This window comes from Phalacrocorax carbo, chromosome 9 (genome assembly GCF_963921805.1).
Source record: "Phalacrocorax carbo chromosome 9, bPhaCar2.1, whole genome shotgun sequence".
Lineage (NCBI taxonomy): Eukaryota > Metazoa > Chordata > Aves > Suliformes > Phalacrocoracidae > Phalacrocorax > Phalacrocorax carbo.
The window spans coordinates 8,716,838-8,727,775 of NC_087521.1; positions in this window are offsets into that span (position 1 = coordinate 8,716,838).

The window sequence follows — 10,938 nt, forward strand, 5'->3', positions numbered from 1 at the left end:
TCAGATTCAGCTATGTATGGCACAATATGTTGAGTTTTCCACCTTGTGTTGGAAACTAAAACTCAAATTTGCTGTGAGTGCATGAATTTTTAGTCTGTGTCTGCTTCCTGAAGAGCATCCATGCTTTATCCAAGTATTCAAGAAGCAGAGGAGAAATGAAAGGTGAGTAATTTTTACCTCTGAATTTCAGAAAAATCTGGGAGTTTCTGTATTGGGGATCAGCCCCTGTGCTATGCCTGTGGAAGAGATCCAGCCGCCCCGTTCCTACAGGTGCGCTCTGGGTAGCTGGTCCCTTGTGTCTTGTTTCTAGGCAGGGCAGAGGCTCAAAGGCTGGCCTTTTGTGTGCAGTTGTATCCTCAAAAACCTGTGGTATGTGGCTGTGTACTGCCTTCTTTAAACACTGCAGAGGGAAAGATCTCTCCCTCTGATTCTGAAAATAAGTTTAGGGAACTATCCTTTTGTTTCACATCAGCAATGTATTTGCCCTTTTCCGCAAGAGTCTTAAAGGAACACAGTACTGTTCCTGAACAACAAACTTTCCCTGATCCTTCTGATTTCAATTCATGTAGGAGATAAAGAGTTGTGTAAACAAGTTTCGGGAATAACTGAATGGTAAAATGTAAGAAAGAAGTTCAAATACATGCATGAGATCTTCATGTGCACATACTTACTGAAAAGAAAATAATGAAGTCCTTTTCCCTTTTGACTCTGAAAAATAGTTGTTTTAAAGATGTGTATAAAAAAATGTATTGGCATGAGTATAATGATCTTCTCAAACCTAGGGATCTGATCTCAGCCTTGGGTTTGTTACAAGAACTGCAAATTATATTCTTTGCAAGCTTACTGCTAACAATTCTCTGGCCCTCCCTACTGCCCCAAATGAAACAAGTAGTGAAGAACGACCTTGCCTGACTCGTGTCACTCGCTGTTACGCTGTGTGTTGCCTTGCTCGTTTGTTATAGCCAGCTGTCGTCTCTTGTCTTGTACTTAAATCACAGGTTTTGGGAACAAGGAACTTGTCGTGCTGTGGGATGTTTGGCACCTCCTTGGATGTGCATCTGGGGGCCACACCTGTACATTAAAAAAAGTAAACTGGGATTATGCTTGTTTTTGTAAATCATACTGGCAAAATTTCATTGGATACAATACCAATAGCACTGTAATAACTTTTTATATTTTCTAGAATGAGTAAGCACGCAACAGGAACTGCATTTAGAATTGAGAGGTCTTGTAATGATTCTATCTTCACTCATTGCCTCCCCCCCTTTTATCTTTGGCTGATCCTCTGGAAGTGCATTTTTTCCTTATGTGACAACCTATTTTCTTTCTGTTTTCTCTTGCTTAAGTGGTAGACCTCTATGGCCAGATAGTGTTTACTGTTAACAAAATTCTGGAAGTCGTGGAGCCTGCACAGATTGTTTAAGAAATGTACGGGGGGAGAGAGAAGAGAAAACCGTAATATAATATTATTAAGGAAAGGCCATAAAATAGGGAACCAAATTAAGACAAAAGTATTCAAAGGGGGAAGAACTTAGGTTTTAAAGAAGGTGAAGATCCACTTCAAGGTGCAAAAGTTAGTCTACTTCAAACAGAGGGGATGGCTGCATGTCTTAATGTAAGGGTTCTAGCTCAGGGTAAGCAAGTGGGTTTATGTGGCTACTTTGTATTTAAATTGTTGTGCTTGTTTAATCAATACAAATGATCATTAGGTTTTAAAATTTATACAGGTATTAAGATACAACAACTCTTGACCCATAAGAGGTTATAATAATCTTTGAATATACAAATGTAGGTCTTAATCATTCTTGTATCTCTGATAGAAATTAATTTATATTTTTTCTTCTAAACCTGTGAAATAGATTCCACACCTTTCTCCGTGTCTTATTTCAGTGATTCAGGATCCTTACGGGAAGAAAGATTCTCTTGGTAGCCAAGCTAAATCTTCTTTACTGCAAGATAAACTGACTTCGTCTAGTTCTATTGCAAGTGGACGTGGTGAATATTTACCAGTGTCACCTTTACGGTGATCTTTAGATGCCGGCAGACTGCTGTGTCCCATTTCTCTCTCACTGCTTATCACAGCTGTCTTTTCTTTGTCCAAGTAACACATTCCTTTAAGCTTTTTTATAGTTTGTGTTTATAAACCTTGTACAATTTTTGTTGCCTTTCCTTCAAGTATATTGGTGGCCCAAACTGAGCACAGTCCTGACCACTCTACTATACAAATTACACCAGTGTAATCTGTCTCGTATCTTGTAACTAACACGTAAGGCTGATTAGCTCCTAAGCCAATAGACTATAAACCCTGAATTTTATTACCAGTGTGTGCACTTTTAAAGTGGTACCATTCAAACATGGGGAATGGTTTTAGCTGAAGTTCTTGAGACCCAAGTTGTTCTATGTCACTGTTCAGTGCATGTTTCTGTCCACTCCAGGAACTGAAATGGTGTGAACTGTTGGGGTTACAGGCACCTCCTCAGTAAACACGTGAGTGACTGGAAGAAGAAGCAGGATGAGGTGTTCTGTAGTTCTGCCTTTCAAAGAAGAGGCAGGCAGCTTTATTATTAGCTGCTCCTGAGACACTAGCTATTAAGTCGTACTACAACTCTGAAATCCAGTGCTGTCATTGAGAAGGATGGTAGAGAAAACACAAAAGACACAGTGAGCCTTGGATAACAGCAAAGGCGGCCTTTCAAAATGGTTACTGAGTTGAGTGGTGAGGAATAGAAGATGTGTCTCTAATTAAAGCATATATACTTAATGCAGGTGTGCTGTTTTCCTCAATTATCATGGCTGGCTCGCTTTAAAAAAATATTAATATTGCTTCATTCTGTGAGGATTCTAGAATTAATGTATGTTCTTCAGTGGATCCTCCTAACATTCAAGAGAGAAATATAGTTAGGGGACGTAAGGTAGATGTCTTTGCTTCTGAATTACTTCTCTCTTTCCAAAATATTAAAATCTTCCCATTTCTCAGGGTGCCTAATTAACATTTTATAACTCCTTATTCTAAAATGGAAAGAAATGAGAGTTTTCTTGCAGCATTTTTAGCTTTGTCTGCAAAGATATAAGTGAAGTTGTATAAACAATGAAGACATCTTCGGCACTAAATCCCATAATAAAGATCTCATTTAGTACATGCTAATTTGAGATTTAATGTCATGCTTCCATAAGGTTTGTTGACTATTAAATTTATGGCTGTCTTTGTCAGTTCCAGGGCTAGACAAAAGCAACAAAAAAACCCCCTTCAATCTGTGAAATAAAGACCACTGGAAGTCTGTGATTTGGCCTTTTAAACACACAGCTGTCCTCCTTTTTATTTTTCTCACTTCCTTTACATTCATAGGAAGGTAAATCCATAGCACTGCAGTGTGACTCCTCATTGCAATAGAGGCCATTAATCAAGTTAAGCTGGTTTTGGAGTGTGGTATCAATATCACTCCCTTCAGCCTTTAGTGTTGACAGTGCATTCCAAAACATTGAAGTAGCAGTTTCTTAAATGACAAGGCAAACAACTTGCAGTACACCTGTAAAGAGTAATAACATGAAAGGATTGCTTTGAGAAAAATATCCTATTAGGAAGCATATTTCTCTAATGTTCTTGTTGATATATTTATAGATACAGATATGCACACATGATATGATATGATATCTATGAACGCACTCTATATTGTTCTAGAAATGCAATCCGTTGTGGTGTGAATGTGAAAGTTTTATTGACAGAAGTGTGGGATAACCATAGGACCAATTGATTGCAAAGCCTCTGCAGAAAGCACTAGTACATGTACAATAAAGTATATATCAATAGATTTATTTTTCACAATGTAGCATGCTTGTGTATTGTTGAGATACTAACACAAGATGAAATTGATTTCTTTCTACCCCAATTATGCCATCAGTATTCAACTGGAACTTTGTTATGGTATGTCTGGGAACCAAGAGGGGATTTACTGGGGTACTGATCATATTATCAAAGGTCATGTGTCTTTGAGTTTGGAGTGGAAGGGGAAAACTAGCAATGCACTCAGGCTATTTACTTACACTGTGCCGCTTTGAATAGGTACAAAAAAAAAAAAAGTAAGTAACAGGGATGGGTGAATTCTTTCAGCTAGCAAAGGCTTTGCTGTGACCATGGTTTAGATAAGCTTCCTTCATCATTGTTTCAGCGGTCTGGGGGATCTGATGACTAGCTAGCTGGATGTACTATTATTTGTTTGGCCTGCAAGTGGTTATTTTATTCTGAGCAGCAGCCCACGGCTGGGCCTCAGCAGCGAGGTTGTTCTAGGTTGGCACGTGCTGATGTGCTCTCTGTGAAGACAGGATAAGGGGCCATGTGAGATGGGGTTTCCAGCTGTAGACCCAGTACTGTCTGTGGACTGCAATTAAGCTGCCTTCAGCTGAGATTCACAGCTGGGCCTCAAAGCTCAATGAATGAATTTCTTTTTAATAATGAAGTTGGCAAAAAGAAAGCATGTAACTAGGCAAGTTAAAAACAAACCCCAAACATTCCTGTTGAAAGATAGGAAATTATTTCTCTTTTTCGTCTAGCCTTCCCTTCTTTATGAAATGCCATAATGCTTTCAGGGAAGAAATAAGAGTTGTGAAATATTTCACTACACATGGTTTCAGTAATAACGTTTTAAAGGTAAAATGTTAATTTATTTAAAAATGCATGCTTAATTGCTTGATCTATGAGATTTCACTCCTTGTAAAATTAATTTATTACCTTAAAAAGTCATACCATTCCAAAAAATCACTTTCCTGTTTGCTTAAAATACTTTGGCCAGTTTTCATGTTCCTTCTCTTAACCAGATTTGCACATCTTGATGTTCATCATTGAAAGCATTTGCTGCCAACAGCTTCAGGTCTCCTCAGGCTGAATTAGATGTACAAGTGATCCTCATGTTACCTTTTCAGTCTGAGTGCCTTCCTCCTTTCTTCCCTTTCTTTTTTTTGGGAAGGGATCAAGTGCTGAGTGGTGGTTCTGCTCAGCAGTGCTGCTCAGCAACTCAGACAGCAAATCCAGCAGTCTTGCAGACCTTCTGCACCGGTAGGTTGTTGAGCAACATCATCTGAGTTCCTTCTTTCTCTGGCACTCAACTCTCACTCCTTTGAGGTGACGGTTTGTATTGGCTGCAGGCCTCCGGCCACACAATATTTGCTAGGGGACAGGATACATCTGAGTCCAGCAGAGAGACGTGCAGTAAAGCAGACAAGTTTGTTATAGGCAGCTTAAAGGCCAGGAGGTCAGCTAGCCCCAAGTGCATATGTTGTGTAGGAAGGAGGGCAGGATGCCTTCCCTCAGAGGTTCGATATCATCACTCAGACCTCCAGGTGAACATCTGGGAGCTGGCATGCTGCCAGCCCCTGTGAGCAAACTGGCTGAGTGCTGCGAGCGTGCCCCTGGAGAGCCGACCCCTGCAGAATTCATACACCTCTGTTCCTTTCTTCACTTTCTCCCAGATTGCCCGTGGCCACAACGCTCCACTGAATGTTCGCTTGTATATTATTGCTGTGTTTCAGTTTCTTTTCTCACAGATGGATTATCTGGTATTTTGCCTGGCTAAAAATCTCTATTCTGCCAATGCTGAAACCTTCCTGAATCTCTTCTTTTGGTTACGGTGTTGTTCATGAGATGTTTTATTGACTAAGGATTTGACCAACATGCTGCTCTCTTCTTGGCATGCTCCTTTCAATTAATCAATATAGCTGTTAGAAAGAATAGGGCTAGTATGAGTCTCTGGGATGCAATGCTGTGATACAAGTTTCAGCATGATGCTGTGTCATCTACCGCTATCTGTTGTGTATGACTGTACAGCCAGTGTTTGCTTGTGTGACTTGCACAGCTGGACTAGCCCGCAATTAAAGACTCTGGAATAACTGTATCGAATGTTTTACTAATACTTTGTCTGAGGTCTTCTCATCATATGTGATGTTCATTTGTAAAAAAAAAAAAGAAAAGTTACGCATGGTATCATCTCAGATCTGCTGTTGATCAACTCTGTCTCCCTATGTGGCCAATTTCTGTGCAGCCTAGTGAGCAAAGTCGTGTCATTCCCCTTTCCACCAGCAGCAAACCCAATAAAACACTGGATAATATGTCATTATTACATGGAAATTTATGAATTATTTGGGGGGGGGTTCACCTTTTTGATTCTCATATTTATGATTTTCGGTATAGTTTCTTTTTTTTAATGAGGTTTTTATGTTCTTGTGAGGTCCCATCTAGCTGTTCTAGACTATCTAGAATTTAGAGTTAACTCATTCAGTTTTATGGAAGGTAGAGTAACAGTCTTGTTCACTGTAAAATAACTTTTTCCTTCCATTAACATAACTAGGCCAAGTGTAATCCCTCAGGCAAAGTGGACAGTGCTGTCCATTCAGTTCTCAGTGTGGTATCCTATGTACCCTTTTCCTGAAACTGGCACGGGACTTCATCCAGATTTATCCTCGCCCATGTTTTGCCTTGCTGTTTGCCTCAGAAGCACACACGTGACTCAACCTGAGATTTCTTCTAAGCGTTATTTTTGACTGTGAGGAAAACCAGAGAATTAAGTATTTTCATATTTCTAAATCAATTCCTCCTTTCTGTAATCTAAAAAAAGTCTTTGCTTGAGCCTGTTCATGGTCAGAAAATGAGCATTTGTTGTGGTTAGGACATAAACCAGGACTCATGGCATTCATGTGTATTTTTGTGCTGGCTGTTATCTTGTGGTGTCCCTAGTGTGCCTATAGTTCTTCAGGTCTGCGCTGTAAAGAAAGCAGATTTTCTTTCTCTACCACTGTGAGAGACTCACTACTGCCGCTTTAAATAATTATCTTTATGAAAACAAATGTCAACTTGCCATTGCTACTGTTACTTTATGTTGTCAGCAATGCAACTGAGACAAATGCTTCAGTAAAATATCTCTGTGTTGAGTAATGACTCTACTGTAAACACTGAGTATCCCTGTTTAATTGAATGTAAGAAAAAATAATCTTCACCATGGGTTAGTTTTAGAAAAGATTTTTTCCCCTAAGTTTCTTACAATAGGTTTGACCTCTAAGCTAAAAAGAAAAAAAAAGAGCTGTGAGACCTCCATTCACGTTCACTATTGAACCTTAGAGCACAGCAAATATATAGGTACAGGAAAAATAAAGACTTAATGCATCAGGTCTGCATGATGGACAGACCCTCTCTGCACATTACATCTCTTTTAAGCAGATGTGAATTGTATTATAGCTAGAATAATGGTTCTGTGTGCTAGGGGCTAATCTCTTGAATCAGAAAGCCATTTGTTTTATTATTCTTAAGGCTCTTATACCGCAGGAACCTGATGCGATTCAAAAGTGTGAGTAGGCAGGTTGATGCTGATGAAAGTAAATATTGCAAAAAGCTGTTGATAGAGAGAAGCGTAAACTGATGTGTCTGAGCAGGTTATTTCCATTTAGAAGATTTCTAGTGCTGCATCAGCACCATTTACCACAGATAATGGAAATTAATATTACTGGGTTTTGTTTTGTTGGTGCAGACATCGTTACTGTGGCTTTGTGTCTACACATACACATTACTACATGTTGAAATGATTTGAATATTTTGAATATTTTTGACTTGCAACAGGTTAAAATAATTCACATTTTTAAAAAAATACCAAGTCACCGCTGCTTTTCCTTTCTGTCCATACTTAATGTAATGTACGTAAATGTTAGTAGAAGCAAAGATTCAAAGCCCAGTTTAAAAAGCCATTGGAGCAGCCTGCACCGTCACTGGAGGTAGGATAAAAAAATTTCAAAATGTCTCAAGAGGAGAGTGGGTCCGGACACAACTCTTCTGTGTGTCAAATCAACGTTGCAGCCATTTAGCTATGGGATGAAACAGAAAAACCACTGCTTGGTCTCCTGGTTTTGTTTTATGAGCAATGGCTGTTGGAGACGGCGAATCCCAGGAGTAGGCTCAAGACCATGATTTCCACGCAGACGCGACCCCAAGACTGTTTTTTGTAGGTCCACTTTTACTTATCAAATCTTTCCACACATCATAATGGAAGTCTAAGTCCTGAGTAAAGGCTGTGTGTTGTACTAGACTGTGAAGTGCTGAAAAATAAGTGCTCTGAAGGTTCCACTGTGGATCTTGCCTGATTAACGAAGGGTGTTCTCGGGCCTCTGAAAATAAGCAGGAAAGGCTTATGCTGGGACAACTTTTGCCGTAACTTCTCCAAGTTTCCTGTCCTCCTCTGTCCGTGTCCAAGTTGTTTATGATTCAGGGGCTTATGCTTTAGCTTAAAATGTAACATTTTGCAGAGAACTATTACTCATTTCCATGTGCTTTAAAACTGTACTGTAATACAGCCCTTTGGGAGCTGTTTCACAAACAGTTTGAAAATCCATTCAGTGGAGATAGAGAGATGTAAGCTTGTCATGTGTCCCAAGGTAATACGTTCTGGATGGTTAATCAAATCCTTCAGTTAAAGCAGGGATTGGAGTGACTGACTTCTTTTGTGTCCTTGGAGCATATTTGGAAAATTGGTGCTTAAAAGACTTAAGAGGTTGTTAAAAGGTACTCCTGTGAGGGAGGACTGCTTGCTTTGATGCAAACTAGTTGTCTAACAAGCAGCCAACTTGGGTCCATTTACAGCATCAGGAGAGGTGGACTGCAGGGAAACTTTTTGACTGTCTGTTCATCTGGAAAAAGCGGTTTATATATGCTGACGTTTCAGTACTGTGTTGTGGTATGTATCTGATTTTTTTCAGAAGTTACTTTTATTGCTTTTGTCTTGGTTTTGTGACATGAAACAGGCAGGAAGCAGGAGGTAAAGGTAGTGGCTGAGAGACAGCAGTGGTTGTTCAGCTGCTTTCCTCACTATATGCTGATGCAGTCGTCTTTAATTCTCATTTATATTTGATACACTGGATTTACATTTATTTATACTACTTTGCTTTGTCCACCTTTATTTGGTTCTCTTCTTTGGGCAGTTACTCGACTTTATTGTTCTTGTGTGCACAATTCCACTGCGCTTATATTTATGACAGAGTTTAGCCAAACAAGCCAGCTTAGCCTATGCTCCACAGGGACCCATTAAAGTTCTCGTTATTCTTACTATTCATGTTAATGCTTTGAATTTTAATTACTTTCACATGCAGATAAACAGTACATGTTCTTTATACTTGTAAAGCAGGTTCTACGAATTCTATAAAATCACTTGTGTTTCATCTAGTATTTGTTTCATAAAATTTTCAGAAGGAGCAAATTCTGTAGAGTTTGCTGGGTTAAACTTCATACTGAAGTCCTTAGTGCTTTTTTTTATCTGTGCTAGATTTAACTTTTTACACTGTTTTGTACACAATTACAAGCTTTTACCACATACACATATCAAGTCCGTGTTTAGCTGTGTCACCATACTTTTAGAAAGTGAATGTCACTCATGATCCTTTCTTGAATTTTACACGCACGCGCGCGCACACACACACACACACACACACAAAGAGCTTGCGCAATGATAGAGCAGACCAAACGCATATTGAGGCAGTAGACATCACAGAAATAATAATACAGCAATTAAGACCTAGGTAAACTCTTATTGAGCTGCAGAATCAGCAAAGATGATTTCTAATGGAGTTCACAGAGTGGTGTGGATGTATTGGAGTGGGAAGGATGCAGCTCTCCCCAAATAGCCTTAGGAAACATCAGCGTTAGCTGATTCAGAAGCAGATCCGTTCGTTGGAACTTCCTGAAAGGCAGCTTCTTCCATAGACAGTATGGCTAAGGACTGCCACGTTAATTTGTATATGTGCAGCTAATTCAAGTTCAGGAAAGACACTTAAATCTCGCTCACTTTGTAAGACTCACAGCAGTGGACTATATTATGCATTGCAGTATTTTTGCATGGGAAAAGAATGCTTCTTGACACCTAAGATAGCGCTAGGAAACCCCACAATAATTGCTTAATATCAAAAGCAATTTGATTGTTAAGCAAATGATTCCATATGTAGAATAAACCACAAAACATTTAGTCCTTGAGTTCTGTTGTTTGAAACACCTCTATAGCTGTGGATTAGGAAGGAGCTTTAAAAGGCTTAAAAGTAAAATTCCCATAGAAGGAATTTAAACGGGAGTAATTTTTCTTTTTTTTTGTTTTGGTTTTTCTCTTCAGAGAGAACATATCTACATCTGATATAGGTTTTGAAAAGTTTAACGATGATTGTGCTTTGTGCTTTGACTTTGATAGACAAAACTGTATATATTCTTCTCTCCCCCAACATGGGTTTATTTCAGACTGTAGCTGGTATGGTGATCAAACAATAAATAACATAGGTTTTCCTTGCACTGCTGTAGCAAACCATGTTTTCCTTAAAGTAATGAAATTCATTTCAGCTTCCAAATTAATTTGTGCAGATATTTAGTTCTCTAGAATGTTTACAAGAAAGAGAGCCCCTTAACTCCTTAATGATATAAACACCAAACAAACCAAAAAAAGCCATTTTGATGTAATCTTCTAAATCAGCAGGTGAACCAAGACCTTTTCATTTCTTTGTAGTGTTGAAATGAAAACTTTGTCTCAAATGTTTTTGCAAGAAAGAAACAAAAAACAAAGCAGAAAAAAACAATGCTTAGTTTTCACTGGGGGATACTATCCATTTCACTTGGGTTTACAATGGGCTGGTTGTGCTCAGATGAACAGTTACGACATCATAACTCTTGTAACAAGGCTAACAGGAGTTCAAGCATTCGTCGTATTTAAACCTCTAGAGACAGGAAGGCAGCTTATATACTTTAATATTCTCTGGCTTGGTGCCCTGATTTAAAATATTCCTATAACATCCTTTACATGTACTTTGGATTGGCTCTGTTCAAAGTGATGGCATGCAAGTTGTGGTAGTTAACAGTGACTTAGAATATAGTAGTGTTTTCCATCCAAAGATCCCAGAGCAGTTCAACACATAATTTCTTTATAACCTTTC